General features: G+C 45.7%; 1 protein-coding gene across 3 annotated transcripts in view; it reads left to right on the top strand.

The window, feature by feature from the left end:
- Window positions 1–2314: 2314 nt before the first annotated feature.
- Window positions 2315–10658, top strand: part of ELMOD1 (ELMO domain containing 1) — a 64233-nt gene continuing 55889 nt past the window's right edge. For 2 of the 3 annotated variants that reach the window (XM_046017887.1, XM_046017888.1), the window contains exon 1: window positions 2315–2596. The gene's annotated coding sequence lies outside the window, so the exon portion shown is untranslated. The remainder of the gene's footprint in view (window positions 2597–10658) is intronic. The other variant, XM_046017890.1, reaches the window with a different exon arrangement.

Genomic DNA, 10658 nt, shown 5'->3' with positions numbered 1-10658 from the left:
TGCGTGATCCTGGAAGAGAGGCCCGGGACTCAGAAGGGCTGGGAATCCAGGCTGCATCCAACCAATGGAAACGCCATTCCTTGACTTTAGAGAAAGGATATAATTTGGTGAAGGGACTAAACTCTCTGGCTTTCCCCCACCCCCTTCCATTCTTCATATGGGATTGTACTACCTAGAATGGTCTGGGATTAGGACTGTTGTAGCTGAGGGAGTCAAATGAAAGGAGTAAAAATCATTCTTCAGCAACAACCAGGCAGGGATCCGTGTCCATGTAGTCTGGTTGGCTTTGGGCCAATATTAATATCTTTATTGTTTTTGGAAGGATGAATCTAGACTATGTACATTAATCTGATGAATAACACAAAGATAAAAATACATGACCTGTGTTATCGCTCAGGTCTTTATTGCCTATCTTCTTCAAACTAGACTATAAGTTACATGAGGGCAGGGACCCCTTCTGTCTTGTGCATTGCTATCTCCTGGTGCCTGGAATGGTGCCTGGACATAACAATCGCTGCGGACATTGTTTTAGATGGCTTCAACACTGCCAGCAGACAGTGACACATGCAGACAGCAGGAGGGCAGCGGAGTATCAACTCTGCCATGGGGTTTCGGGCAGTCTTCGGAAAAAAGGTGGCATTTGAGCTTGAAGAGTGGGCAGGACTTTGTGAAGTGGAATGGAAAAGGAATAGTATTACAGAAAGGGTGGAATGACATAAATAAAGGCAAAGTGTCATGAAGAAAATGGTATGTTTGGGACCTAATGACGTCTACTTTTTTTTCAGAGGGAGGGAATGAGCAGGGGAGGGGTGCGGAGAGGGAGCGAGAATCTGAAGCAGACTCCACGCCCAGCACAGAGCCCAACTTGGGGCTTGATCCCATCACCCTGAGATCATGACCTGAGCTGAAATTAGGAGTCAGATGCTTAATGGACTGAGTCACCCAGGGGCCTGTGAGAAGTTTACTTTTTGAACGTGGATACTTTTTAAAAGTGGGACAGTATTAGTGCAAAGAAAACTTCCTTCCATACCTTACTTTGTTCAATAGTTGTGAAACAAGGACCATGGGGGGAATGCAAGTCAATTAAACTACTTTTAGAAGACTGTGGAGTGAAATCCTTCCCATGGTGATAATCCTGCCCATAGCAAATTGCCTGGATATACGGCCTTGATCTAGCTCCTTCCTAGAGGTTTATTCAAAGAAGTAAGAAGAAGCTGGAGTGCTGAAACAAAAGGTAACAGTGGCTAATGTTTTCTAACCAAAAAATTAGAAAAATCCAAATTCAAGGTTATTTAATGTGAAGAGGCAACAGCACAAATGGCGACCATTTTAAGATCAGCACTAACCCAACCTGTCATGAAAACAGACCAGCGACGTGGAACTTTCAGAGGCTTACTTGGTGAACGTCTGCTGCACAGCAAGAGCTCTGGCCTCCTTGCCTCACAACAATCCAGAGAGGTCAGGATCACCACGGTCCAGGCTACAGAGGCGCAGCATGGCTAGGGAATGCGGGTGGTAGATAAAACTGAGATCAGGCCAACCTCAAGGCTCACCCTCTTTCCCTGACCCCGTGCTGCCTCTAACGTAGGCAGCATTTTGCCTGAATATAGTGAAAACGTTCTCCATTCAGCATGAAGTACCACACCACTGAAAGGCACAGGTTTCAGAGGGTGTTAAGTGAGTCATTCCGGGCCACTCCAGTTGCACTGTGAAGCAGGGCGCCCTAAAATAGCCCCCGACCACGGTGTGTACCATCCATCCGTTACAATTAACCCCGGGGTGAAGACACTGTTTCGAAGCCCTGGTTGAAATGCAGACACGTGACCTGGGAGGACTGACAGCATCTCTCAATTACACCTAATTAAAGAGCTGGCTCTTGGAGAACTTAACCCGACAGGTCCAGGAGTCGGGAAAGACGGGCGCCGCCCGCACACCCAGGAGGCTGGTACCCGACACAGGAAAGCAGGTGGGGCGTGCTTACCTGGATTGCGGGAATCAGTCTGTGAGGCCGCAAGGGCCGGAGCTGAGCTAAAGCAAACTTTGCCTTCTGGACAATTCTCTGGGAAGCAAGCGAGAAGCACACCTTGCCCCTCACTGCAGGGCTCTCTGCAGGACACACTGACAGGTGTCCGGGTCCCCGGGCCTCCCGCGGATCCCCCGGGCGCGACCCAACCCGGCCAATCGCGGCCGCGGCCCCGCTCTGGGCCCCAGCAGCGGTCCCTCCCCCGGCCCCGCGCCCGCGCCCCCGGCTGGGGACTGGGCATGCTCAGTCGCCGCCCGCGTCGCGCTCCCAGGGAAGCCTTCGCACGCCCTCCGCGGGCTGCTCTCGGTCACCTCCCCGCCGCCGGCCGCCCGGGTGCCTCCCGGCTCGCTCCGCTCCCGGCGACCCAGATTCCTGGCCCGCCCCCGCCCCGCCCGCGCTCGCAGCCAGTGCGACAGCCGCGGCCACCCTGTGCAGCCGCGGTGCGGGGGACGGAGGGATCGCGTCCAGCGCCGCCGCCGAGCGCGCAGCCCGAGCGTCTGCGGAGGGCGGGCATGGAGACCCCGCCGCCGCGCGCCGGGACCTGCTGAGCTTCCCGCCGCCGCCGGGGTCCGGGTGAGTGGCCGCGCCTGGGGGCGACCCCGGAGAGGCAGAGGCGCGAGGGGCGAATGCCCTTGGGGAGCAGGGAGGTGGTGACGAGGACGCGGCACCGTGCGAGCTGCGTTGCATCTGGGGCGCAGCGGGGAGGTCAGGGTTGCGGTCAGAGAGGGGCTGGAATGAGAGTGCGCCCTGCCTCGGTGCAGGGGCTTCGGGGGCAACCAGGACCGTCATCCTTTCCTCCTGCCCCCCCCCCCCCCGAACTAACACCCGCTGGGCTATGGGGCCGCGCGGGAGGCCGTTTGCGTCTCGGCCCGGACGCAGGTCACCTAGCGACCGAACCGAACGGGGGCTCTGGAGGAGGCATCCTTGGCAGAGGCCAACATGGGAGGTGGGGACACCACGGGCGGCCTGGCCCCGGCGAGTGGCCCTCCCGGGTCCTGGACCCCCGCCACCCCCCGCGCCGCGGACTTGGGCCCCAGGGGCGCTGCAGGGCTGCGGGGCAAGGGGTCCTCCGCGCTGCGGTCCCCGAGGGGCCGTCTGAGGAGCTCCTGCAACTGCTGGGAAACTCCTCACTCCGAGAGCATCTCTTGCCCGGACAGGTAGACTCGAACAGGAGTGTGGGGAGCGACGGGCGGGAGAGTGTGGTGTGGGATGTGTTGTTGTGAGTGCCTTTTCCCCCGGGTGTGGGTGCGTGCTCCTGCTCTACCTCTCAGTGGGAGTCCGGTAACACGCCTTATGAATATTTCAGAAACGACCTCACTGGCTCGCTTGCTTCAGATCAAGTTTAATGAGTGTGTTTGTCAGCCCTGCTGCTCTGCACAGCCAGGTAGCAGCCCCGCGCCTTCAGCTTTCCAAATTTCCTCCCTTTCTCGCACCAACTAGGAAAATGCCGCTACTAACCCCCAGTGAGTTTTGGCATGGTCCCATACGGTGAGTGTGTCCTTTGGAGAGACCAGTTTTGGGCAGGCTTCCAGGCATTGTTCTGCATCTCTGCAGTGTGTGCGTGTTGTGCCGGTAGCTTGACAACCGTCCTTAACTGGAGCTGCCAATATGGTGGAAAGCAGGTACCGTGCTTGTGTTGGGCTAAACGTCTTAATTCATTATCCTCTTGTGACACCCAGTAGTTAGGGCGGACTTCGTCCTTCTCTGCCTAGAAGTTGAAGCTGAGATTAGTCCTGCTGAAATTCTGAGGAAGGTACACTCCAGTATCCCTCTCCTTAGGGAGGTGTTTCTCTCTCCTTAATGCTTTCATGGGAATAAGTAATGAGAAATCACTGTCAAGAACACGGAAAGAAGAACGCATTAATGTGGGAAACTTTCAGGATCGGAACAAGCTGTCCCTTTCACTCCCACTGCACCACCACCTTCGTACACCAGCCCGGCGCACACAGCAGTTAGTACTCTCGGGCCATAGTCATTTGCAGAAACCTGCTTTTGCTTTCCATACTGAGACAGGTATGCTTTTTAAGGAGCTGTGAGGAATTCTTCTGTTGACCACGGTTTCAAGCCTCCAAGATTTACAGGAAACACTAAGAGGCAGCTCTTTCTGCTTTCCAACCCATTCACACTGAAGCTGAAGCGCTTGGATGTACAGACGTTTCCCCTTTAGGGATGGCTTCACCAACAAAGACCCGCTGCGGTTACATCACAGCCCCACCTCCGCCTGCCAGGCTGCCTCCCCCTAGCCTATGAGTGAGGACAGCACGCTCATGGTGCCTGATTAATGAAGAAAAGAAATCCCCAAATGAAAGACTTACTTATTTTCAATATTGTGTTTTGTGTTTTGCTGGTTTAGTTGAAAATATGAAATTTTTAAAAATTATTATTAACACAAGTAGATAGGACTTGACTCAGGCATAGTAATAACGATGAATATCAGCTTTGTAAGAGATTTTGAGCAATGCTACAGTGTTCTTTCTGCTAAAATTATTAACAGATATTAGAAAGGAGTTCTATAAATTAGCAAAATAAATGGAAATTATGTAAACAGCATTTCCTAAAGCATGCTACTGAGATGTTCAGAAAGAAATGGAGCTGCATTAAAAGACATAAAATCTGCCCAAGTGAGAAGTTTGCAGAACTGGGACACAAACCTCCAAGGGCTCTAAAGAAACATCTTTAGAATTTTTAAGGAGTCACTGGTAGAACTATCAGACTTAGCAAGTAAAAATACAGGCTGTCCAGTTAAATTTGAATTTCATATAAACAATGAATAATTGTTTTTAGTATAAGTATGTCCCATGTACTACTTGTGACACACTTATACTTAAAAAAATATTTGTTTATTTGAAAATCAGTTTTGATGGAGCAGCTTGTATTTTATCTAGCAACTCTAGTCACTGGAACTTTCTCACTCCTCGTTTTTGGGTCACTTATGGGTTGAAAATAAAGTGGAGCAGGAGTCAGATGCTGTTCTGCAGACAATCTGGGACAAGCTCATTTCTGGTTCAAGCTATTGAAAATAACTCATGCTTAAAAGTTAGTAGTTTCAGTTCAACACATAATTGTTGAGTACCTCTGCTTGCTAGGCTTCGTGAGAGGTGCCAAAGCTGCGAAGATGAGTAGGGACTGCGTGGGTGTATGAGGGGGAATCCACATCATGAGACCTGAAACCAGCTACACCAAGTGTGCGGGGGGGAGCCTGGGAGCGACACTGAATTCTGCTGGGCAGCTCCAGTCGGGGAGTGCCAGATCTGGCCTTGAATAAGAGTGAGGTCCTATCCTTATTCTGGGAGGAAAACCACCCCTGGGTTTATACCTAGTGAATGGGAGCCAGAAGTTGAAGGGTTTTACTTGATGGCCTCAGTTAGAGGACAGAGTGGCCTGCTGGGCAAGAAAGTGAGGAGAAGATGCAAAAAGAGACTTTACACAGTTGCTGAGGGGAGGGAGCTGAGATGGGACAAGTGCAGGGCTCCCTTAATGGGACCTAGGTGAATGCATCTCCCTGCGTTTAAAAAAGCACTGGCCTGCCCTCTAATACCCAAAGTCCTGCTTCACTGTTCCACTTCCATCCTGCTTTCCTCAGATAAACAGTCATCAAGTAACACTGGAGTAGAGCATTTTACAGTATTTTGTATGAAAGCAGATATTTCAGTGTAATATTGGAACTGCTGATCAATATTCAGTTGCTTCTGGCACAAACTTCTGACATAGGATTAGCAGATGTTTTGGTGTTAGCAAATCTACTGCCTCAAGCAGGAAAAGATACTAACTTGCCATCATTTTCTGATGTTGTCCAGCTATCTTTAAGGAAGCAGATTCTGGTGGTGGTAACAATGGAGATTTTACAGAAATAGCACTATGTGAAAATGACCATATGCTTGTAGTACCAGAGAGTACCTACTCAGAATATTCCAAATGCAATTAATTCCAAAAAATAGCACACCACTTACATTTGCGTCTTTGAAAACCCAGTGGGTGCCTTCACTATTAATCAGCACAGGAAGTTTCCAGAGAAGCTGAAGATCAAACCAGTACAGTCCATGCAGAGAACTCGAAGATTCCAATCTGTCAGTCTCAAGCAAAGGACACAGAGTGCCATTCTAGATAGCACTTCTGTCAACAAATCTAGTTACCTGAGGGACCATCTTCAGAAAAGACTCATATGTTTGAGTATCCAGATGGTTAAATTTCCAATTCATATTTTATAATAAGTCTTAAAAATCATAAAAATTACTCTGTGCTAAAATGCATCATGAAGTAGTTAATTCGGGTCTTTCTGATCAAAGGATTATCCTTTAAAAATAGAGCAAAAAATAAAAAGTTCTATTTCAGGTATTTGTACTGTTCCTCTTTGTAGTGTCTGCCAAACATGTCTTGCCTTATAATTCTGATAGTAGATGAGGAAAAAAAAGTGATTGAAGACATACTGAACATACTAAAATTCCTAGGCAATTAGACCATGGGTTTTATTTTGAGCAAGATTCCCCATGGATATGGCTTATTAAAGGAAGGCTTACTGCGGTGGTCTCCAATGACGGCTTACGTGTACTACCACCCAAGAGAGATTTAACGGAAATCATGTGCTCTGCTGGCATTCTAAGTCCTCAGTAAATACTGTGAATTGAAAGAAACTGAAGACAATGTGTTCTTGCATCCCAGGAGCAAGCGCAATCACGCTGACCCCAAGCAAGTCTTATTTTACATCAGTTTCTGTGGTGTAAAAATGAAAGATAGGCACATTTAAAAAGAAAACGGTGCCAGGTCCAACCCTCTATGTCTATAAAATAAATGTTAGCTGTTACTACTGTTTTAAGGGACAAATAACTCCATTTTCAGGGTAATTAGACAATTTGTATATTGTCTGTGTACCCTCTGCTGTTTTAGAACACCACTGAAATAATTCACAATTTGCTCTGTTTCATTTTTTGCTTTTTTGGTACAAAGCGAGATGATTGTGGTAAATGCTTAAGAGGAGCTCATTAAACCCCTTTTAAAAATCAGTCTCAAACAAGCTAATAACTGCAGAATTCAAAAGTCTTTACATAGTTTTTAAATGCAGTTTCCATTTTAATTATTGGTATTAGGACTTGGTTAATTAGAATGCTTAGTAGAAGAGCTTATCTCAGCTGCTGTAGCTCTCCCTCCTCTCTTGTACAACTAGATGGCAGAAAGCTGCCATGTGTTTCAAAGGTCTCATTCATGGTGAAACTAATAATTTATTTATCCCACAGCTGCTTTTTGGCTTAGCAAATATCAATGACATCATAAACTCGGCTTCCCACCCCCCCTTTTTTTTAACATCACCAGTAGACATTATAAATATTTTAAGTGTAAATCGATCCCTGCAATGAATTTACTATACATTTCTTCCTTTTTAAAAGAGGAATAAGAATTTCCAGCCTTCGGAATTTAGAAGCCAAATTTTCTAAAGATTCTACATTCTAGTAGAACACTTTAATTTTAATTAGATTTTCTTTGGTTTCTTAAGTTAGCAAAAAACTTAAAACAATTGTTTTTATTCAAGAAGTCAAATCATATATTCTCTTAAAATGGTAATAAGCATTTATCAAAGTTATTATAATTAAAATGCACATTATGGACATCATTTTTTTTCCAATTTTTTTTTCTTTTTCTTTTTTTCGTTTTTTTTTTTTTTTCCTTTGCCATGGAAGTAGCAACATCAGGACGAAAACACTTACATGCATACATACATCGTATACACCATACTAGAGCAAATGTCTCTGAAAATATCACAAATAAGGACATCATTATTTTTAAAGCCTATGTTAAAATCCCTTATGTAGAACTTTGACTTTCATGACTCATGTACAATGTGTACATAGCCCAACAGTAAACCCAGCATATGAAAATCAAGACTTACAAAAAGGATTGGGTGTCATAGTTTTTGCTTCACTGAAGAAAGAGTTCTGTGTTGTATCAGGAATGTCTCCTACTGCTCCTCTGAATTATAGGTAACCTAGAGTATTTAAAATAGAGCCAGACCATCAGATTTTTACATCCTCACAATCCTTCTGGTGGAGCACATCTGTAAATGAGGCTCTTGAGTAATGTTTGTGGGTGAGACACAGAAATGAGGTCTAGGATGTGGTCTAATAGCTGAGTTGATCAGCTGTACCCACAGAATGTTCACAGGTGTGGAAGCCAACATAGAAGGTGGCTTGTGTTGGCCTACCTTGACCCTGACAATTCTTTTTTTTTTTTTAAGATTTTATTTATTTATTTGACAGGCAGAGATCACAAGTAGGCAGAGAGGCAGGCAGAGAGAGAGAGGTTGAAGTAGTCTCCCTGCTGAGCAGAGAGCCCAATGCAGGGCTCGATCCCGGGACCCTGAGATCATGACCTGAGCTGAAGGCAGAGGCTTTAACCCACTGAGCCACCCAGGCACCCCGACCCTGACATTTCTACAGTTTTATCAACAACTCAGGCATACTTAAACTATAAGTATGCTAGGTTTGCTGATGATGCAAAGTTCAAAGCACTAGTGAATTTGAATAACAATCACTATTAAAATTGATATCCCTGAGCCCAGAGCAAGGGCTGAAACTAAGATTATGTTTCAAAAGAATAGACGTTGGCTTCATTTAGGTTCTAAAATCAGCTGCCCAAGGACATGGAATGGAATTCCTAGTTTAACAGTTCGGGTTGTAAAAAAGTTTTAGGTCACTTGAGTATTAACCAACAAGACAAAAGAAATTAATGCTATCTTTGGTGAAATTCCTAGACGAATAGAGTCCGTATCAGAAACAAACAATACAACACACTATACTCAAAGTGATGCACTGCGGACCACCTGCCAGGGATATAACAAGGGGGACTGCCTTTGTTGGGCTGGATGGTAGCTCAGATGACCTTAAAAGCACCTCTTAAATCTGATTATACAGTTTAAATTGAGCTTCCATGCACCTATACGTCGTGAGTCTGCCAGTATCTCATTTAGCCTAATTCAGTGATATTTATGTAACATGTAACTATTACATATCCTTTTGTGGACTTATAGTGAATATTAATGAATATCTGTCCTTATCCTTTTTTTCCTAATGATTATTCCCTAGATAATTAATCAGTCATCACTTAAAGGAAGTGCATCTATTCTGTGACCACCACTGGGTTATATTTTAAAAGGCCATTTCCAAGTATTCTTTCATTATCTCAGATCATAAGTAAAATTCTTAGTTCAAAATGATATGTATTTTGAATAGCCATAAAACAGGCATGGGTCCAGGTTTTAATATAAAATTGCACAGTGCACCTAATCAACTTAGACAAAGATGGAAGGCAAACATGCTCACTCTGTGTACTTGCTGTTACTCCTCTGCATTGTGTTTTGGCTTTCGAAAGTATTCCTTTAGAGAGTCGAGTGGACACTTGTTCCTTTTGAACACTGTCATCTGAACCCCTTTCCTATGTTGCAGGCTCTCCCACGTTCTGAGGCAGAGCCCACTCCCCACGGTAGGAGCTACAATGCTAGCTACATGATGTTTGCATCCAGGGCCCGTGACCCAGACGCTGCCCCAGTGGCAGGTGCTCCAGACAACAACGCCCCTTGCCCCGTGCTGGGAGATGAGCAGGGCCTGCTCTGGAGTCTGGACCTGGTGGCAGCAGGAGAGGTGTCTTTACAGGACCGGCTCCATGCCATCATTTTCAGGGTTATTTTTGGCTGCATAACCTCTAAACCTAGTTCTCTGGCCGTCCCAGAGAGTCTGTGGGTTACCTTCAGAACAAATTCCTTTTCGGCTAAAATGGGCAGAGTTCATTCCTGTTCCTTGTGATAAGAAATCCTGACTGTCAGAGGGTGCACGTCCGTGCTCATGCTGGCATATTAGTCACTAGGGCCCACTGAACATGATGCACTCTGAAAAGCACAAAAGGAAATGTTTATTCATTTTCTGGGTATTTCTGGAATAAGGCACCTTGAAGAGGCACACGAAGCTGGTGTTTTCAAATTAGTGCTATGGGGACAAGTAGGAGGAGGTTGTCAAACAAGATGGAGACAGATATCATTTTGTGGGTTTACGGATTCTGAAGATTGATTTAGCATGGGGATAAAGGGTCTGAATAAGAAAGAATGCTCTTTGGGAAAATACTGTGTTTCATCAATTCCAAGGCGCCTTTTTTTTTCATCATAACATTCATGAAATTAGGAAACATTGCTAGAGTGTGTCATATTTTAATTGCCACTTTTTTCTCCTAAACCCATTTACCATATTTCACCAAATATAAGACATCACCTATACACACCATTAAATGTTTTAACCACTAAGAAACAAGCTCTGTAAATATTTTATTTTATTTTATTTATTTATTTTTTTTTGAGAGAGAATGTGGAGGGAGAAGGGGCAGAGCGAGAGGGAGAAAATCTCAAGCAGTTGCCACGCTTAGGGCAGAGCCCAACGTGGGGCTCCATCTCATGACCCTGAGATCATGACCTGAGCCAAAATCAAGAGTCAGATGCTTAACCAACTGAGCCACCCAGTATCAGTAAATATTTTAATGGCGACACTTAACACCATATGGAGGTTCTAGAAGATTTAAAGTTCCTAAGAGAACCAAGTCAGTCATGGAAGTGGTGTGGGTTAAATACCAAATTCCTGTTCATTTTTGTTGTAGTCTCCCA

Source organism: Meles meles, chromosome 8 (assembly GCF_922984935.1).
Source record: "Meles meles chromosome 8, mMelMel3.1 paternal haplotype, whole genome shotgun sequence".
NCBI lineage: Eukaryota > Metazoa > Chordata > Mammalia > Carnivora > Mustelidae > Meles > Meles meles.
Note: the sequence above shows the minus strand (reverse complement) of the source record. Positions and strands in the feature narration are given on the sequence as shown.